Source organism: Sorex fumeus, unplaced genomic scaffold (genome assembly GCF_029834395.1).
Source record: "Sorex fumeus unplaced genomic scaffold, SorFum_2.1 ptg000039l, whole genome shotgun sequence".
Classification (NCBI taxonomy): Eukaryota; Metazoa; Chordata; class Mammalia; order Eulipotyphla; family Soricidae; genus Sorex; species Sorex fumeus.
The window spans coordinates 27,427,404-27,448,276 of NW_026606096.1; the positions used below are offsets into that span (position 1 = coordinate 27,427,404).

The window sequence follows — 20,873 nt, forward strand, 5'->3', positions numbered from 1 at the left end:
CATGCTATAGTTGTGGTGCTTACCCACAGTTGTGCTACCCTTGAGCTTTCGTGCTTTGTGGGGCCTCAGGGATCCTGAATGGCACTGCCACCTGGATCGCTCTTGGTCGGTATGGGCTCGTGCCTGGGATAGAAGTTGTGGGTTATCAACTGCAGGGCAGTCGTGGGGCAGTGACTCTCCCTCTGAACTGGCTCCAGGTTCCTGAGCGATTTTCATGCATGGTTATCTGTGTGTATTCACATCGACAAACACAGGGTTAGTTCCTCCTTTTAGCTAATTGTTTGGCATTCTGTATTTAAAAAAAAAAAACCTGTTTCATACTGTGAGATAATTAGGATTCTCCCATTTGGCAGATTGTATTGTAATGAGTAGGCTTGTTTGTAAATGCTTCATTAGTGTGTGATTTTTATCTAGGTAGGCATCTGAGAGTAGAATTGTGGATTCCAGGGTAGGTGCATTTTGTCTTTACCAAGTTCTTTCCAGAGTGGGGTGCTACTATTTTGGACCAGTACATACTTCCCTATATCGTTATCAACATTTTTCTTGAGCAGCTATTATTTTCTTCTTGAAATGGAGTTCCAGTTTTCACTTTCATCATTTGGATATTAACATTTTGGTATTATGCAAGTATCTTATTTAGAAGTTCTTTTTCACATAGACGAAAAGTTTGATAGGTTTATTTCTAGAGTCTATGTTCTGTAATGCAGTCTCAATTTATTTGTCTATTTTTGTATGTCATTTACAATAGTTTTGGTATGTTCAGAAGTCTAATTAGGTGACTTTTGTCTATTAAGATGTTTGATTATGATATGGCTAATCCTCACTGTTTTCCTTGTTTAATCTGTGCCAGGCTCAGCTTTAATAGATCCCAAGAGCTTTTCTTAGTTGGGATTCTACCCTCTCCTTACTGGTACAGTGTTTATTCCGTTGTTCATTTCACAGTTAAGACCCCCACCTTCTGCTGTAACTTATGATCTGCAAAGGGGTCTGGGAATCCTAAAAAAGTTACAGAGATTCTTCTAAACATTTTTGTTTGGAGGGCTGCAATTATATTTACAAAATGTATTGAAAGAAAAAAGGGGGAAAAAGATTTAGAGGTACTATCTCAGCTATTTTAACTTAAGAGATTCTTTAAAAGTACAGGCTCTTGGCCTAGACCCTACTACTGCTTTCTGATAAAAACCCAGGAAAAAAAAAAACCAAACCAGTGGCATTCTCAGAATACTTGGAAAGTTTACAGCCTAACTCTTCTTTTCTAGGAATTCTGTCTCCTAGAATATTATTTGGCACCACCCAGTGGCAGTCTTTTCTCATGCAAACTAGAATCAACATCAACTTTGCAAATTGTTTTAACACAAGAAAGAATATTTCAGGTCCTCCCACCCATAATACCCCCACTATGAATAGCTAAGATTAAAAATAAACCCAAACCCAAACTTGGCCATGTAATCCCATCAATGGCCAGGACTCAGAGACTATAAAATCCAGCTCCCGGACAAGAACAGTGCAGTCTCCTGCCCCCGCGCCTGGGGCTGTTCCTCACCAGGGCCCCTTGGAAGGGAGCGGGTTGAGCTTTCCTCCCCACCCCAACCAGGGCTCCGACAGTAGAAGACCTCCAGGACCAGCCACCACCATGCTGAGACCACTCTCCGCACACATGAAGGTACTGGCAGAGGGACAAATCCACGTGGGTTCCGGGGCCGAGATCTCCAAGCCTACTCGGATTGGAGTCGAGCATCCTCCACCCAGATCCTCCAAATCCCAGTAGGCGGGGGTCACACCCACCACCTGGCCCCCTGGCGCCGTGTAATCCCATCAGCGGCCAAGACTCAGAGAGTATAAAATCCAGCTCCCGGAACCGCGTGGCCACATTCACGGCCACGCAACATCTTATCAGAACATCTTTTTTTATGACATCTTATTATCTCATTCCTACTTTGGACAAACTTGCAGGCTATCGAATGTAGCCTGCCCACAGGGCAGAGTCTGGCAAACTCCCCGTGGCGTACCAAATATGCCAAATACCAGTAACAATGATGGGTCTCATTCTCCTAAAGAGCCTTGAATATAATCTCAGGGCTAGGATGAAAGAGACGTTACTGGGGCCTGCTCGAGGCAATCGACGAATAACAGGATGATGAAATGAAAATGAAAATGAAACCCAAACCCAAGAGACCTTGGGTGAGGTCATCTGTGTGGTAGCTTGACCACGTAGGTATGTAGGCCCTAGCATTATAGCACATCTAATCCGCAACACTACAGGTGACTATGATTTCTGAAAACACCACCAAGTGTGTGTAAGCACTGCAGGCAAGCGTGTGCGTTGGTCAGTGAAACAAATCACCAAAAAAGGAGATTTTTAAAAAATAAAAATAAGATTCCCCCAACCCTCCAAAAAAGAAACTTTCTTTTCTGCCTTAACTATAAATATATTGACTTGAAAAAAAAATTGTGTTGTAAGGAAGGGCCCATTTTAAGGGCACCAAACTTTTCTTGGTTAATATGTTACTGCATAAAATGTGAAAGGGGAAAACTTAGAACTCTTTCTAGAGAAGTCTTCTGTTAAAATATAATTATTTCTCCTAAGAAAACCAGTTGGCATATAGGAAGGTGGGCATTGTCCCATATGATCTGAAACACAGCTTGTGTTTGGGTTGTTTTTGTTAGTGTTAGATTATATTTCATAGGCAGTGCCCTGGGTATGATACCCAGCACTATGGAAAAAACCAAAGCTTAACAAAAACAAATAAATCCAAACCCAGAGCCTCACAATCTGTTTTTATGTACATATAGAAAATTTAAATCATAGGACTAGGACTTTTTAGATTACTCTTTTCTCTCAAATTGGATTAACATGAGCTCAAAGACTTTGGGGTCTCTGGGGGCTACTGCTTACTCCCATCTGGGATCCTTTTGGGGAGCAGACTGGAGGGTTTGCATATTTATTGAAAACATGGCTGGGGGGGGGCTCTTTGGTGCAGCTTAGAATGAATGAGGAACTATACTTGAGCTTGAAGAATTTTTTAAAGTTTGAATATTTGAGAGTGCAGACCAAGGCTGTACTTTCTATTTCTGAAAGTCACACTTTAAATAAAAAACATCCATTGTACAAATTTTTGTCAGTTGATGCCAGAGGATTTGTGTTTTGGAGTCTTCTCAAAAGGAAGAGGAACTGTTCTTCATTTGAATCTTTGTTTCCTGTTTAGTATCTTAAAATGTTAACGGTCATAAGAACGTCTGGTTTTTCATCATTATGTGCCTGCATTGCTGAGTGTTACTGCTTTGACTTTAGATCCCTGAGAATGCTTAAATAATGAGATTTCTTTTCTTCACTCAATTGATAGCAATTTGAAATTTCTTTAATCAATACTAAGTACTTTCACTTTTCAAGGTATGAAGAAGTCATCAGTACTGAACTTCTAAAGCTACTTACCTGAAAAGTTAAAGTAAGAAATTGGAAATCATATCCTTGGATTTCAGTTTGTATTGCTTGGGAGGGCCCCACAGTTGTGTACCCTCAAACATGGGCCATCATACATTGCTCAAAAGTTTCCACCAAGCTTATCTGTATCTTCCCAGGTACATGACTGAACATCTGTTGTAAGATCTAAATATTATCATTTCCAGTTGGAGGATTCTTGGTCTTAGTCACCTTTCGCTCCTCAGATTATAAACTTGAATATCTTCTTCTTCCAGTGACTTGTGTGCAGCATTGAACCCACTGTTTCTGCCCTTCAGGGCTCTTTCTGAGTGTAGGCATGTTCTAAGAAGGCCTTTCAGGCTCTTACTTTAGAATTTCAATATATGAATTTCAGGGTGCATACTTTTGCACGGTATGACCTGCCACCAATTTTTAGCATTGTTCAATATTTGACCTTCTAACTCTGCTATGTTTCTTCTTCTGCTTTTGATGTTGGTTGGCCCCACGGGTGACTTATGTGAAGTGGGGTCGGTCACTTTCTCCCCAACCGCCTCTGGCACCTGGGATCCAGGGTTACTGGGTTCTTGTCTCGCCTCACAGAAAGGAATTTCAGGAGTAGACAAGCGGTGAAATAAACTGATTTTATTTGGAGGGCTTTTAAGGTGTGAAGTGGGGGAGGGGAGAGGGAAGAGGGGAGAGGAGAGAAACGTAACGCACTCAAGAGAGAACATGGGCTTCTCCAAGGGCGGAGAGAGCCCCTATAAATATCCTAGCATTAGACATGAAAGCATGAAAGTACACATCTCAAGAGGGGAGATTCAGGCGACATGTGCTCGGGCACCACATGTGCTTGGACACTGGGCACAAGCAGCATAGGGGCTCAGGCAGCATATGCACCCACCCTTTGTTCAAGGAGTCATTTATAGGCTCTTTTCAGGGCTGGATCACATTTTAATCAGATTAAGGGAGAGGTCCGATGGTTCGAGGAACTTCATGGGGAGGGGTCAAATCTACTCAGAGTCAGCTGGAAGTCTTATCAAGTCTCTGTCCTCAGGGTGGATCAGTCTGAGGATTTTCTTCCCAGAAGTTCTGGAGAACTAAGTTTCATTGTTTGAGGGCCTTTCCATGTCTACCTGCCTACATCACTTTGCCTTAACATTTTATATTTTTTGAATCTTGGTCCTTGGCAGCCTTTTTTTGCTGCTTCTTTCTCTCTAGGCAATGCCACCACTTTGATTTCAAGTTAAGAGAATCATGTATCTCTTGTTCCAACTCATACTTTTAAGTTCTAGATATAATTGCTAGCTTTAGTTGTCTCGAAAACACTGTGTATAAAATAAATATGTATCTGAAGTTTTTGATAATCTTTCCCCACCTTGGTTTTACTTATTTTTAAATTTAAGTTTTTTTTAAATTGAATCATAGTGAGTTACAGAGTTGTTCATGATTGGGTTTCAGTCATAAAATGTTCCTATACCCGTCCCTTCACCAGTGTTCATTTCCCACCATCAATATCCCCAGTCTCCTTCCCATCCCCGCCCCCGCCTCTTTCCTTTTGGGCATTATGGTTTGCAATATAGATACTGAAAGATTACCATATATATCCCTTTACCTACTTCTAACACTCAGTTCCTGTCCAAAACGATCATTTCCAACTCTTACTGTCATACTCTTGGTAGCTTGCCAGGCTCTCGAGAGGGGCGGAGGAATTGAACCTGGGTCCTGGGTCGGCTGTGTGCAAGACAAATGCTCTACCCACATGGCAGAGCCTGATAAGCTCCCCATGGCGTATTCGATATGCCAAAAACAGTAACAAGTCTCACAATGGAGACGTTATTGGTGCCTGCTCGAGCAAATCGATGAACAATGGGAGGACAGTGCTATAGTGCTATTGTCATACTATTCCCTCTCTATCCTGACTACCCTTTGCTGCCGCCCCCCCCTCCCCCCCCCCCCACTTGTGGCAAGCATCAAGCCATTGAACAGTTCTCCTGGCCCATGTTTTCCCTGGCCTTGGATATCAGTTTCATGATACATTTTTTTGTATCACACAAATGAATGCAGTCGTTCTATATCTTTCCCTGTCCTTCTGGCTCATTTCACTCAGCATGATAATCTCCATGTATATCCATTCATAAGCATATTTCATGACTTCATTTTTCCTCATGACTGTGTAGTATTCCATTGTGTAGATATACCATCATTTCTTTATCTCATCATTTGTTCTTGGGCACATGGGTTATGTCTAGATTTTGGCTGTTGTGAATAGTGCTGCAATGAAAAATTCAGGTTACAGCATCAGTGAACTCACTGTACTAATCAGGGCCTGGTTAAGTCGGACTCAATTATTGTAGCCCAGGGTCATGTTGGAATTGGGAGTTCCTGTAAGAGCTATTGGCGGTGCATGCGTGTGAGAAAGATAGTAAAGTTAAATTATCAGTATATCACAAATCACAAATCACAAATCATCCTGTTATTCGTCGATTGCCTTGAGCAGGCCCCAGTAACGTCTCCTTCATCCTAGTCCTGAGATTATATTCAAGGCTCTTTAGGAGAATGAGACCCATCATTGTTACTGGTATTTGGCATATTGGGTACGCCACAGGGAGTTTGCCAATCTCTGCCATGTGGGCAGGCTACATTTGGTAGCATGCCAGTTTGTCCAAAGTAGGAATGAGATAATGAGATGTCATAATAAGATGTCACGCAGCCGCGAAGTGGTCTCAGCATGGTGGTGGCTGGTCCTGGAGTGGTCTCAGCATGGTGGTGGCTGGTCCTGGAGGTCCAGGAGCGGGGGCAGGATCTCTCCCGAATGCGGCCGCGCAGTTCCGGGAGCTGGTTTTTATAGTCTCTGTGTCTTGGCCGCTGATGGGATTACACGGTGCCAGGGGGCCAGTTGGTGCGTGTGACCCCCGCCTACTGGAATTTGGAGGATCTGGGTGGAGGATGCTCAGCCCAAATCCAAGTAGGCTTGGAGATTTCGGCCCGGGAACCCGCGTGGCTTTGTCCCTCTGCCAGTACCTTCATGTGTCCGGAGAGTGGTCTCAGCATGGTGGTGGCTGGTCCTGGAGGTCTTCTACTGTCGGAGCCCTGGTCGGGGCGGGGAGGAAAGCTCAACCTGCTCCCCTCCAAGGGGCCCGGCGAGGACAGCCAGGCCCGGGGGCAGGAGACTATATATCAGTGTATAATGATATATAAAATCTAAAAGCATGAATCACAGTTGGAAATACAGTTTGTTACACTCTAGAAATATTCTTAATATCCCGAAGCTTTATGTATGTATCCTGAAATTATTGGAGATACAAGGCTTGGGGGTGCTGTGGTGGTATATAACTGTCTTAGTTATGTAATCAAGTCTGAATTTTAGAGCAGTGAAAATATAGTCATTTAAAATAGACAATTCTGACTAATTTTTTATATACATGTTGTTCTAGTCTTACCAAATTAATGCAAAACTTCTAAATATACCATAGTACTTTATTTATCTGTTTTTGTGTATAAGCTGTTCAGTAAATCTAAAACATAACTTTATTTAGCCACAAAGACTTGAGACCTCTTAGAAGACTTTTAAAATCTTATTTTAAGGTCAATTAATTATATATCCTTTGCCCTAATCATTATGATTAGTAGTTAATACTCACATTAGATAGTTATTTTTCTAGTTGCTTGTTTTTAGTTAAATTAATTTGTTGGAGGGCAGGGATTATGTATTAGTCATTGCAGTGGCTTCCTTTCCTTGCCTGTTGCCTGTTATAGTCAACTGGTTAATGCTGGTTAATACATATTTTAGTTTTTCATTTTGAGATTACAATACGGTTATTTCTTTAGTTATTTGTTAAATGATGGCACAGATTTTTACACAGATAGGCTCTTTGGGAAAGCAGATTCAAATAATTAAGTAAAATATGAATAGTTTTATCTAGGAACAGTTTCAGAATTTGGAACTAATGTTTAGTTATTAAGTTTTCTACAGTGGAAGGTTGAATTTCTAGAATGATTTTTAGTTGGTAAAGTATATGGTATGTAAGAGAACTTTCAAGTTCCTATGACAAAAATGAGGAAAAGTTGCAAAGTTTAGAGCCTGAAATTTCTGATGTTTCATAGACTAACAAAAGGTTGCTTTATTAGCAGCATTAATGAACGAATTGCTTTATTGGCTTAGGCATACTGGTAGCTTTGTCGGTCCAAAGAGCTAAGAGTTCTTATTTCAATTCATGATTATGTTAGAAAAGTGAAGTGAAAGCCCTTGACCTTCTCTTAAGCAGAAAATAGAAAGTTTTTACAAATAGATTAAAGCATTATAAGATATGTCATGAAAAATCTAATTATTATCAAATAACTTAAAACTTAAAAAAAATTTTTTTTTGTATACTGGTCTTACAACATAGGTTTCTTACATGTTTCTTACATAGATTTATTGCATATTTATGTTTAAAGTAATGACTTTAAGTGAATGCCTTATAGAATTAGGTTAAAATGTCTGAAAAAACTGAATTGTTAGCGTACATACACTTTCAGTTATTTAAATATGGTAATGATGGTAATGTATGTTCAGAACAATAAGAGATACAGGAAATTTGATGTCACTATATTCAGTTCTGTTTCAATTTAAGTAAATAAAATATATTTTACTTATCATAATCACTGTTTTTATTTTTTGAGAGGCCATGCCTGGTGGTGTGCAGGGTTTATTCCTTCTTTGCCCTCTGCTCAGAAATCATCCCCAGTGTGCTTGGGAGACAGGGATGTCATTTTGAACCTTAGTCAGTTACGTGCAGGACAAGCTCATAACCTACTGTACTATCTTTTTGGCCTTTTAGAAGTGGTGATTTACTGGGACTGGAGTTACAGTATGTGGGTAGGGAGGGTATTTGTTTTACAGACCACCTATGTGGGTTCAATCCCTGGCATTCTTTATGGTCTCCCTAGCCTGCCAGGAGTGATCTCTGAATGCAGAACCAAGAGTAAGCCCTGAGCACCACTGGATGTGGCCCCAAAACAAACAGAAAAAAGTAAAAAAGTAAGAAAAAAAATAAAAAAAAAGAAGACATGCACTTTAACCTCTGTACTATTCGAACCCTTCCTTCTTTTCACTAATTTGAAGGCATCGGTTGCAGCTTTAATTTTGTGTGCTGCTTGGGGTTGAATGTGAAGCTTGCATTCTACCACTGAGGTACATCTTACACTTTTTGAAAGAAAATGATTTCCTTTAAATTTGGGCCACAATCTAATGGTGTTTAGGGGCTGCTTCCCGCATGTTGCTTGGGGGTTGCTCCAGAACTGTTGAGGGGGAACCTGTATGGTACTAGGAATGGGACTTGGACTTCCCAGTACAAAGCAAAGACACTTTTTTAGAGTTATCTTCCCAGCTCCCTCCCCTCTATATTTGACCGTACACATTTTTTTTTTAAAGATAAATAATATTGGCTTGTTTTTCATCATAGAAATACATGGTATATATGTTTTTGTAACTTGTACTCCGTGTTTAAGATTTATCATGTTGTGAGGAAAACAAAAGCAAAAGTAAACAGATGGGGTTGCATTAAACTGAAATGCTTCTGCCCTGCAAAGGAAACTATCGCTTAAAATAAAAAGACATCTTACCGAATGAGAGAAAATATGCATTCACACACCATCCATCTAACAAAGGGCAAATGTAGCCAAGATACATAGAGAATTCACAAGGCTCAACAACAGAAGAACGATTCTATAAGCAATGGGGAAGAAACGAGCTAAAACATCCTTCTGCTTGCAACTTGAGGCCTCATGTCTGCAAAACAGGTGCTTTATAGCTCTGAGCTCCCCCTGGACTCTAACTGTAGTTTTGTAGTTTTTGGTGAGAGAAGTTTTACTACGTGAAGTGTTTCTATTGTACTTCTTATTTATCAGTTTAATGGTGGATTAATTTTATTATTTTACAGTTTTTTAATGTTTATTCTTTGGCTTAGTATTACAAGTTGTATATAGACTAATGGTGAGGAGTTACCTTGGTTTATAATTTTTATTGTTCAATAACTGTTAGTTCTGTTGGTACAGTATGTGCAGTTTATTTTACTTAGAGGATGAGAGATTTTTTTATTTTGGTTTGGGAAGGTTGATGAAGTGTCCAGTGCATTATACATATTTTTATTTATTTTTTTAGAACTTTATTTCTACGTTTTGCTTCCTTTCACTTTCTCTGCAGGTCTGTAAGGGACTCCATTCAGTTAATCTCACCACTCCATTAACTGTATCCCAATATTGCCATCTTGGATTCTGTATGTCTTAACTCTTCCTCTCAGCAGTGCTCCGGTCCATTCTACATCAGATACTTTTCTCAGTACTTTTCTTACTGTAAGACTTCTACTGTCTGGAGATCATTTTTTGTGTGTTCCTCCAGGTTCTATTTCTTTTCTGTTTATGTTTGAGTCTTCAGAACTTTGTTTTGCTGCGATTTTTCTCATTCACCAAGTGACATTTACTTGGAATCTGTCTTAGAAGGCTGGTTAAGCTGATGGTATCGTTGTGAGTTGCTTTGTTTGCTCTTTGGTATTTTTTATTTGTAAGGTATCTGCAAAGATGAGGTTTGTCTGGGGCTATTGTGGTCCTCTGGGAACCCAGAATATTATCCTTTAGTTCTTAAAACTTTGTTGAACCTCAATTAATACAGAAATTAATGTTTTAATGACAAATACATGTTTTCTTTGTGGTTTTAGGTTTTTGTGTTGTCATAAGTGAATTGTGTCTGAGGTTTTTCTTTTTGGTGGAGCTTTTGCACTTTTGCTGGTATTTTTTGTTTGCCTCCCAGCCCTATGTATAGTCAAACACAAAAAAAGGTGCTCTTTGCCATGTTTGATCTACAAATGTTATTGCGGATTTAAGCTGCAAAAATGACAACTTTGTGTAAATCACTTTTTAAAAAGCAGAGTTCTGTGAGTGGTAATTTCAGTTATTTTTGCTTTATGCATTTGATATTTATTTTTTGTTGTTTTTTTGGACCACATGTGGTGGTGCTCAGGGATCATTCCTGGAGGGACTTGAGGGACTATATGTATTGCTGGGAATTGAATCTGGGTTGACCATGTGCAAGGCAAGCATCCCTACCTCCTTTATTATTTCACTGGTGCTAGTGTTTGTTCTTTTTTTGTGTGTGGAGAGTAGGGGATACACCCAAGTGGTGCTACAGGGTCTGGGGTTAGGGGCATTCAGTGTGACATTCACTGTGGTTGAACTGGGCCAGAACCAATGCAAGGGCTGGAGGATGTGGTGCTCTTTAGACCTTGCAGTGCAGGGGACTACCAGGACCACCCAGAGGGTATGGGGGGGTCTCCCGGGCTGCACCTAGTTATCTTGGGAAGGGGATGGTGTTGGGGATCAAATGCAGGTCAGGTGCATGCTACTAGTGTGCCCTAAATGCTTTACTATCTCCCTGGTTCTTGATACTGTTTTTTAAAGAAAAGACATTTCACATAAATATTTATTTTAGAAACATATAGAATATGTGTTCAACTCATTCTCAAATCTTTAAAACCATGAAATATGTAGGACTAAGTTTTATAAATAAATAAAATTTATATAGGGAATATAACACTATTCTCGGAACAAAATAATGAATGCTATATTTAAAAATGAAAACTATTGTAAAATGTGTTTTTTTCCAAAGTATGATTCGTAGATTTAATGCAATTTGAATTGAGACCACGATTACTTTTTTTGAACAGCGGGGAATCTAGACCTTGATTCTCAAAAATGCACAGTAGAGCAGGGCTTAATTTCTACCACTTGTTATCCCTTTTGCATAAAAAATGTTTGTGACCCATGGCATATAAGTGTGTAAAATAGGTATACAGAATAAGTGTATACTAATAAGTCATAAAGAAGTTTATTTAAAAGCACAATTTTAGATTTCTTGAGGGCTCCCCCATCTCCTTTCCTGCCCCAGCCCTTCTGCTGTATAACCCCGTATGGGGTTGCAGCTGAGTCTGAGATGCTCGGTAGTAGAGTGTATGAATGATGCTGTCCAGTGAAAGATTGAAAATAAAAGACAGATGTTGGAAGCTGGCTAGAACAGTAGGCAGGATGCTTGTTTTGCATGTGACTGATCTGGGCTCAATTCCAGCACCCCATTGGGTTCCCTGAGAACCAATAGGAGTCATCCTTGAGCACTGAGTGAGGAATAAACACTGAGCATAGCTGGATATGACCCCCAAACCAAAATAAATAAATAAAAATAAGACAGGTGTTGGGAATATGGTTTGCTATACAATACAGCTATAGGAATTGTGTCACTTTTCGTGATGTGGGAAGAGTCCAGAAAGTGTCCAAAGAATAAGAAAAAAATAAGACAATTATGTATGTATCCATAGGCACCTGCATGCCCCTAATCTTTTTTCTTTTTGACACGTTCAAATGTAACTGTTCGAAAACTGGGAAAGAAAAACAGATTTGACTTTACTAAAATCTAACACCCTTTTAGAAGGAGATGCTCAGGGATTGGGGGATGAGAGTATAGTGGATGAGGCACTTGCCTTGTACCAGGTGTGATCCAGTTACCCTCTTCCCAGGAAAGGATGTTACAACAAGATTGCACTAGCCTTGTAGGAAATATTTGCAAACTTTAGTAAAGTTTAAACAGATATACTGTTTTCTATAATTCAACAAAAATTAGAGAAACTAGTTATAAACACAATATGAAGAATGTATTTATAAGACATGGTTTTATGAAAGTAGCCTTAAAGGTACTAAAAAATAGAGCATTATTTGTGATGGCAAAATGTTTAAAGCAAACTGAATATGCAGTACTAGGAAAAGTGGGATACGTGTGTGTGTGTGTGTGTGTGTGTGTGTGTGTGTGTGTGTTTAGAGGTGGGGAAATATATAGAGGATTCACTCTCAATACATCCACATTTTAGAACATTAGTACATCAATTAAGAAAAGATCTCTCTATTCTAATAAAGCAAAATAGCCAAGACATTATTGATGAAGATAAATGATGCATATAGTATGATGTTACTTTTATACTTAGAAGTACTATAATCTTTAAACAATTTTACATAGCTTATAGAAAAGATTTAAGTTGGCCTATTAATATTATTAGAAATCATAAAATTAGCTTCAGAGACTAAAGGTAGCGCCAAGAAAATTTAACGTCACAGACTTCATGTTTATATTATGCCCTTTTTTCCTCACTTTTACCAGAATGTCTTAAAATTAATTGTATTCAGCAATTATAGCATTTCTACATATTAGCAATTTCTAAATATTGTTTTTACTCAGTTTACTTTGTGATGAAATCAAGTATTTTGTGAAAAATAGTATATCCTAATCTTAGTTCTTGAGCAAACAGCTCTCCAGAAAAGGGTATATTCAAATGCTGTTGGATTGTATCAAAAGAACTCCAACCCAGTGGAGTTCCTACTGGCCAAATCTGGAACTATCTGAGCATCAGTGGAAGAGAGATTGTAACTAATTATAACCTTCAATCGAAAAATTAATTTGTATTCTAGGTGATAAGAGAAAGAAAAACAGGAAAGCCCTTATCAAGAGAAGAGAGAAGTTAATAGCTGTGCCCAAACTAGAAGATTATTGTACTGTAAAGTCCAGTGAAGTAAGTTAGGCCAACACCATCATTGGATACCAAAACCCCTGGTGGAAGATTGCTGGCTGCAGGATATATGCATGGTGACAAATTAAGTGCCTTTTCAATAGAGAAAAGGTAGTGATTCTAACTCTTAACAATCTGATAGCAGGTTTCTCCTGCTGCAGTGGAATACTTATTACCACTTTTTATCTTTGGAATATTGTCGCCCACTATGTTTACTTAAAGTCTAAATAAAATCTTCAAATCTGGCCCTATTATCAGGAAATAATAGGGGCGTGTGGAATAAGTTACCTGAGGAAACAGTAAAACAAATCTGCAAAGTGGAAAATCTGTAAGAAAACTTGCTAAATGTCCATAATACAACAATGCCATAAGACAAGAAAGATTTAAGTGTGGAATGCTTCTAAGATGGGAGAAAGCTTAATAGGAAACTCTCAGATACATCTGCTTTTCTCCTTCCTTCCCTTTATCCAGGGCTAAGTAAAAGAGAGGTTTTTGGGACAAATGAGGAAATTTGCTTATATTAAACTTTAAAATCAGTACATTAAATTACCCTTTTAAAAATCATTTTGACCAATTGTTTTACTCAATAAGAGTGTTTTAAGGCACATGTTTAATTACAGGGCAGAGTCTGGCAAACTCCCCGTGGCGTACCAAATATGCCAAATACCGGTAACAATGATGGGTCTCATTCTCCTCAAGAGCCTTGAATATAGTCTCAGGTCTAGGATGAAAGAGATGTTATTGGGGCCTGCTCGAGGCAATCGTTTAATTACTTAATCTAGTCTGTGATAAAAATCAGTATATTCATATTATGTGTGTCTATGTATGCAATTTATATTCTCAAAGACAGGTTTTAACAAGAATCAAGTATGGTTACCTGTTCCTTTAAGGCAACTTGCTTGAAAAGACTTCTACCATCACCACATTTTAATTTAATTGTGTAATTTATTATTTCATCACTTATTGGATTACTGGTTTGAAGCTTTGTTTTAGTCCTTTAATCTGAGATTAGTAGACACTGTGTTAATTTCATTAAAACAAGATGATTACCTTACAGAGAGCATTTTATTTAAGTTTTTACAACTTTTTATAAAAAGTACCATGCTCAGCAGCAACAGAAAACCCAGTTCAATTGGGCAAAGGACTTAAATGGACCTTTTACCAAAGAAGTGACACAAATTATCAACAAACACATGGGACTCTATTAATCAATTAGGGATATTTATATTAAACTCACAATTGCAGTATAACTTGAGTATTGTAAGAAGTGGAAGTAACAAGTGTTGTGAGGATATGAAGAAACTGGAACTTTTTTGGCTTTGTTTTGGGCCAACTCCAGGCTCTTTGCTCAGGAATCACTTTTAACAGGACTCAGGACTCATATTGGTGCCAGGCATTGATCCTGAGTGGGCTGCGTGTAAGGCATACATCTTACCTGCTTTTTGACCTCTCTGGTCCTTAAATTGAAGCTTTTTAAAAAAATTGCTGGTCACAGTGGTAAATGGAAAGCTATTTGGTAGTTGTTTAAAAGTTAAAAACAGACATAATGTATTATCCAGTGATTCTCTTTTGACTATATCCTCAAAAGAATTAAAATCAGGGCCACAGATACCATTTGCAGCTGTTTCTTGGTTATTCATGATAACCAAGAAAAGTTGAAGGTACCCTAGTATCCATGATGCATAAACAAATGAAGAATATATCTAATGTTATTCAGCTTTAAAGCACTGTCACTGTCACTGTAGCACTGTTCTCCCATTGTTCATTGATTTGCTCAAGTGGGCACTAGTAATGTCTCCATTGTGAGACTTATTTTTATAGTTTTGGCATATTGAATACGCCATGGGGAGTTTGCCAGGCTCTGCCGTGTGGGCGGGATACTCTCGGTAGCTTGCCAGGCTCTCTGAGAGGAATCCGAACCCGGGTTGGCTGCCTGCAAGGCAAATGCCCTACCTGCTGTGCTATCGCTCCAGCCTTAAAAAGGAATAAAATTCTGGCATTGGTAAACACAGATTGTACATTATAAACAGTATTAGCAGGGCAAACCTGAAGGTCAATACAAATACTATATTTTACTTGTATGAGGTACCAGTAGGCAGAATTATAGAGCTACAGGTAAGTGAAGTTACAGAGCCTAGAGGCAAAGAGGGTTGAGGTTAATAGGCATAGAGTTTCTGTGTGGGATGATGGTATAAAAGTCTGGAAAAGAATAATCGTACTGGTTGCGTAGTGCTATATGTAGTCAATGCCATTAAATTGTACACTTAAAAATAGTGAAGATAGACTGGAGAGATAGTACAGTTGGTAGGGAGCTTATCCTTTGTGCAACTGATCTGGGTTCAATCTCTGTCACCGAATATGGTCCCCTGAGCACCACAAGGAGTGATCTCTGAGCACAGAGCAAGGAGTAAGCCCTGAGCACAGCCAGTGTGTCCCCCAAACTAAACAAAAATAAAAAAAATAAGAAATGGAGAGTAGAGATAGCTCAAAGGGCTGAGCACATGCTTTGTGTGGGAGGCCTGTCTTTGATTCTGGGATCAGTGCCATGTGATCCTCAAATACTGCCAGGAAGACCCCTGAGCACTACCAGGTGAGATGTAAATTTCATTTATTCCTATTTTTATCATAACATTTCAAAAAAGGTATTATAGGTGTTGATGCTGTTAACGAAAAATATTTTCCATAACCATGATAAAATTCTTCAAGCACTATATCAGTAAGAGAATTTTAACTTGGCACTGTAAGAGGAGGAAAATCTTATCATGTAATTTTCCTTTTTGTTTTCATACATGTAATAGGATTCTCTCTCTAGTGTCACAAGGCCCCAGCAGGTGTGGTCCTGGTCTGGTGACTCCTGTTTAAAAATTATATATGTCAAAAAAAACTATATATGTCAGCTCCTTCAATTTGTAGATATAATTTGCTTTGATTTCTATAGGAATGTGTCATATTTGAAAAGGAGCTTTGTTTCCTGAGTCATGAGCACATAAAAGCCATTTACAAGCAGTTAATTTTGATGTTTGTTGATCTGCTCAAAGTAAGACTGCCTTTTATAAATAAAAATGTGAATAAAAATAGATATCATTGAGATGATATTTGAACTATTCAGATCATACATCTGTAATATGTAGTTTTGCTTTTCTGTTTTCTTTCAAATACCCGTTACAGATCCTTTAAATCATAACCCACTTGATTTGAGGCATTTCCATTGCATGAAGTTTTAGTACATGTTCAAAGGTGGTAGAAATCACAGACAGCAATGCATCACTCTAGGTTCTGGAGGTTTGGAATGGGATCTGCTGGGATAGGATCAGCTTTAAGGAACCCTAAATTGGATCCTGCTCTGTTTCTTAGTCTTTTCTGTTTGCTGAGATGTGTTACTCCTAGGAAGGTCTCTTTTTCCATTCAGAGGTTTCTCCTTCCTAAAGGAATATAAGAAAAGTTTCTTTTGAGGGAAATTTTTTTTCCCTTCTCGTTTTCTATTTGTTCTAACAAGCCTCCCTTGCGAACAGTTTTTCTCATATAAAATATTGCCCCCCTCCCAAAATTACTGTAATTTTTGAGGTGTTTTTCATTGAATCTTCTAGTTAGAATAAACAGTATGTGAATTAGAAGCTGATATTAAAGGGAGGGGTGTTAAAGGGGCTTGAGGAAGGGTGGAAAGTGTGGGGCCAGGTTGTTTCAGCATTTTAGAATCCTTATAATTCTGGGATAACAGGAAGGTTTGGCATGATCTCTGCCAGGGCTGACCCTTAAGGATGAAACCCTCTGAAACTGAGGAAAGTTTTTGTAAACTTTTGATGTGTCATCTAATGTTTGTCCAAATGGTGCTCAGCCCCTGAGAATTGTTCAGGGAATGGACACACTATGATTTTTCATCCCATTCCTCGTAGTGTTGATGTGGAGACAAACGTGTGAAAATACCCACAGCTCAAGGCAAGCAGCTAGTCATTGTAGTGGCTAATAGTATTTCGTTGCATTACATATGCAATATTTTCATAGTAATTAGTGATGGTGAGAGTCTTCAGTATATTCATTGGGTTTTGAAATTTCCCTGTGAAATTTTGGATTGTCATTTTCTTGGTTTTTTAAGGTTCCTTTTGTGTACATACTTTTAAAAAATATTTTTATTGAATCACTGTGAGATAGACCCTTACAAAGCTGTTCATGATTGGATTTCAGACAGTATTCCAACATATTTTGAACATATGCATTGAGAATATTTTATCTATAGCCAAAATTTTGATTTTTTAAAGTGCAACTTTATGAAGTTCAGTTTTTGTTCTTGTTTAAGAAATTTTTGCATATATCCTATTTATGATATTTTCTTGTCTTAGAGAAACTTTGTTACAAACTTTATTTTTTAGCTCTCTACCTATTATCTCTTATTCTTTTGTTTATGATAGATGTAATTCATTTGATTTTGACCTTAACAGTAATTGTCATAGAAAATTCTATAGATTGTATTTTATTTGTTTATTTTTCTGGTCACATCTGTGCTGAGTTCTCAGGGCAAGGCAAGTATCTTACTCCTTGTATTGTCTGTTGGGCCTGGGTTGTAATTTACTGCATGGTAGCGTTTTCTGATAGTTAAGCTGATTAATAAAACGTTCTACTGTTTCTGGAAAAGAAATTGAGAAAACTTTGTTCACCCTGACTCTAAGAGAGGCAGTGGGCCTTTTTTCATGTACATCTTGTTTTGTGTTGTTTTATTTTTGAGGAGTCATAGTATGGTACCTTAAAGACAGTGGTTTGTGCTGTAAAAGGAAGCTATTACATATTTAAGAGATATACTTAATCTCTATAATGGATTATTATTTTTTTGGGGGGGTGGTTCTGGTTTTGCTTTTCGGCTGCACCCAGCTGTACTCAGGGCTTACTCCTGCTTCTTTGGTCAGGAATCACTCTCATTGGGGTTTGGGGGACTAAATAAAGTGCCGTGGATGTAACCAGGGTTGGCCTCAGAGGGTTAATTTTGTAATCTGTAAAGTGGGGAGTAAATAAGATTTTTAAAAAGTGTTTCTAAGGTTGTATTTAAGACTGGAGCAGTGCTCTTGGGAAGAGCTCTATAGTATCTATCACCATATTTATTTATTTATGAAAGTTTTATTGAAACTTACTTAGAAGATGTGAGGGGAAAAGTACATGTTTGAGAGAGAACATAGGTTTCTGTAGAGTGGAAATGGACAAGCAAAGAAACGTTAAGACAAGCTAGTGAAATCTATGTTCCAGGGAGAACATGGACTTGAAGAGGAAGCCTCTAGTGCCTTATTTATCCTTGACGTTTTGAGCTTCGTTTTGAAAAAGTCTAAGGATTACTTAGACTTAACTATGTTAAGTCTATGTCTAACTATAATTTTATAATTATGCCCATTATAAAATTATAGTTAATTATTATAAATAATAAATTTAGGGATTGTAATCAAATACTAAATGTTTCCATCTGCTGTAGGTTTTTATTATTCTTTTCATATTTTTTTTAATGGACATATCATAGTTTGCAATAGTGTTGAAGTCATTGCTTTACTTGTGCTGCTCACCTATCCCTCCACACCGTGTCAGATCTCTCTACTGTTTCCCCACAGCTCCTCCTCCCCCCTGCAACCCCTCCAGGGCCTCCACACCCTGTTCCCAATTCTTTTGATCATGTTTCATGCTTGTTTCCATTGGTGATTTTCTAATTTCTTTTTTTTGGGGGGGGGGTCACACCCAGCGATGCACAGGGGTTACTCCTGGCTCTGCACTCAGGAATTACTCCTGGTGGTGCACGGGGGACCATATGGGATGCTGGGAATCGAACCCGGGTGGACTGCTTGCAAGGCAAAGGCAAACGCCCTATCCGCTGTGCTATTGCTCCAGCCCCAAATACCTTTATTTCTTATACTCTGCATATGAACAAGATAAGCTGATTCTTATTTTAGACTCACTTCACTTAGCGTGACACACTCCGATTGCATTGGTTGTTTAGACCACAGCTTCTTTATCTAGTCATCTGTTGCAGGCACTTGGGTCTTTTCCAGATCTTAGCATATGGTGGTTTTTTAAATACCCCCCTCCCCCAACATAATAGTTTGTTACACATCTTTGAATTTCGTTTTTTTTTTTCTTCAGCTGGATATATAGATGCTATAGTTACATTGTCTAAATGCTACTTAAAGCAGGGGAGGTAGATACCAGATTGTGGACTTTGACTTCATATGTGATTAGTAGAAAATTTGAACTATGAGTATTTCTCATACTTTTAACATGTGGTTGTCTTGGTTTGTGATGAGAAAAAAAATCTGATTGGCTCATCTTTTGTAGTATAGTGAAGTCTACCAATTGATAATTCATTAGTCTTTCCATGTAAAGTTTAGATTTTTATAAGAATATGAAAATAGTTATATATTATGTATTAAATTTACAACATATAAGATTTTAATGTTATGAAAATCAAAATGATCCCTTACACATGGGATTTGTGGGTGGGTTCTTCGAGTAGGTGTAATGTCTAAAGTTAAACAATTTTTTTTTTTAATTTAGGGGAGTCTACCATTGGTGAAAGTTTTGAAGGATTAAATACTTGGTAAGTACATGCTCTTTATACTAAATACGTTGCATGTTACTTAAATTTACACATTATATTACTTAATTTGTTTCATTAATGACTTAAATTATGTTTCTTTTCATTTTAACTTGGTATTGTAATTTCTTTTTCTGACACATACTTTGATGATCCATCTCTAGGTCCTTTTTGTTTCCAGGAAATTTTTGTAGCATGATGCCTGAATATTAGGAATTCATAAAAAATTTTTCTTAATGACCAAAAATGGTAATATTTGTGAGTGAAAAAGTTTTTCCTAAGCTAAATTTTACTTTTAGCTGTGAGTACCAATATAGCTTTTTTAGCCTTCCACTTTTTGAGTCTTCCTTAAGTCAAGTCCTGTTTGCTGTACCATCATAACTGAAGATTAGAGCCCTGTGCCATTTTTTATATCTGTGCTACTTCTTAATTGTTTTGCAATATGAAAATTATATTTACTTTATATTTTTAGTGAAAAAATGATTTTATTCAGGAAATAGTAAAGGGAGAAGAGAGAATTCCATCATAGGAAAATAAAAGAATTAGAATATCAGTTGTATGGATTGGCCATTTTGGATATTTCATATAAATAGAATAATACAATGTTTAGCCTTTGTTCCTGGCTTTTTCCACTTAATTTTTAAGGCTCACCATGGTAGTATATGCATCATTCATTTTTATGACAAAAAATACTACATGCTATACTACATTTTGTTTATACAATCATTAATTGGTGGACTGTATCTACTTTTGGTCGTTAGGAATACTACCGTACTGAATATTTATTAAATGCATTTTTGCGAAGACATTTTAAAATTTCTTTTGGGTATAGAGGTGCAATTGCTGGGTAGGTAGCAATGGTACCTGTGTTTTTAACTCTGGCACTGTTACAATCAATAGTGTTTGAAGGTTTTGGTTTCTCCATATCTTCACTCATCCTTGTTATTTTATTATTGTCAGTTATTTTTGTAACTTAAGTATAAAGTATTATTTTATCATGGTTTGTTTTCCATAATTTCTGATAATGGTTTCATGTGCTTATAATTTTCATGTCTTTGGAGAAATGTCTATCAAATACTTTATGCAGATTCTAAATAGGCTGTCTTTTTATTGTTGAGCTGTAAGCATTCTTTCTGTAGTCTGAAACAAATCCCTAATGAGATATGCGACTTGCAGATACTTTCACCCATTGTCTTTCTTCACTCTTGTTTTTGTGTCTTAGGAAAGTACAAAAGTTTTAAAATTTGATGAAATCCAATTAAGTTTTTTCTTTTGCTTCTTGTATTTTTGATGGCATCTTACAAGT

General features: G+C 37.7%; 1 protein-coding gene across 2 annotated transcripts in view; it reads left to right on the forward strand.

Moving 5' to 3' along the window:
- FBXW7 (F-box and WD repeat domain containing 7) overlaps positions 1 to 20,873 on the forward strand; it is a 218,081-nt gene that overhangs the window by 46,533 nt on the left and 150,675 nt on the right. For both annotated transcript variants that reach the window (XM_056118897.1, XM_056118898.1), the window contains exon 2: positions 19,533 to 19,570. The gene's annotated coding sequence lies outside the window, so the exon portion shown is untranslated. The remainder of the gene's footprint in view (positions 1 to 19,532; positions 19,571 to 20,873) is intronic.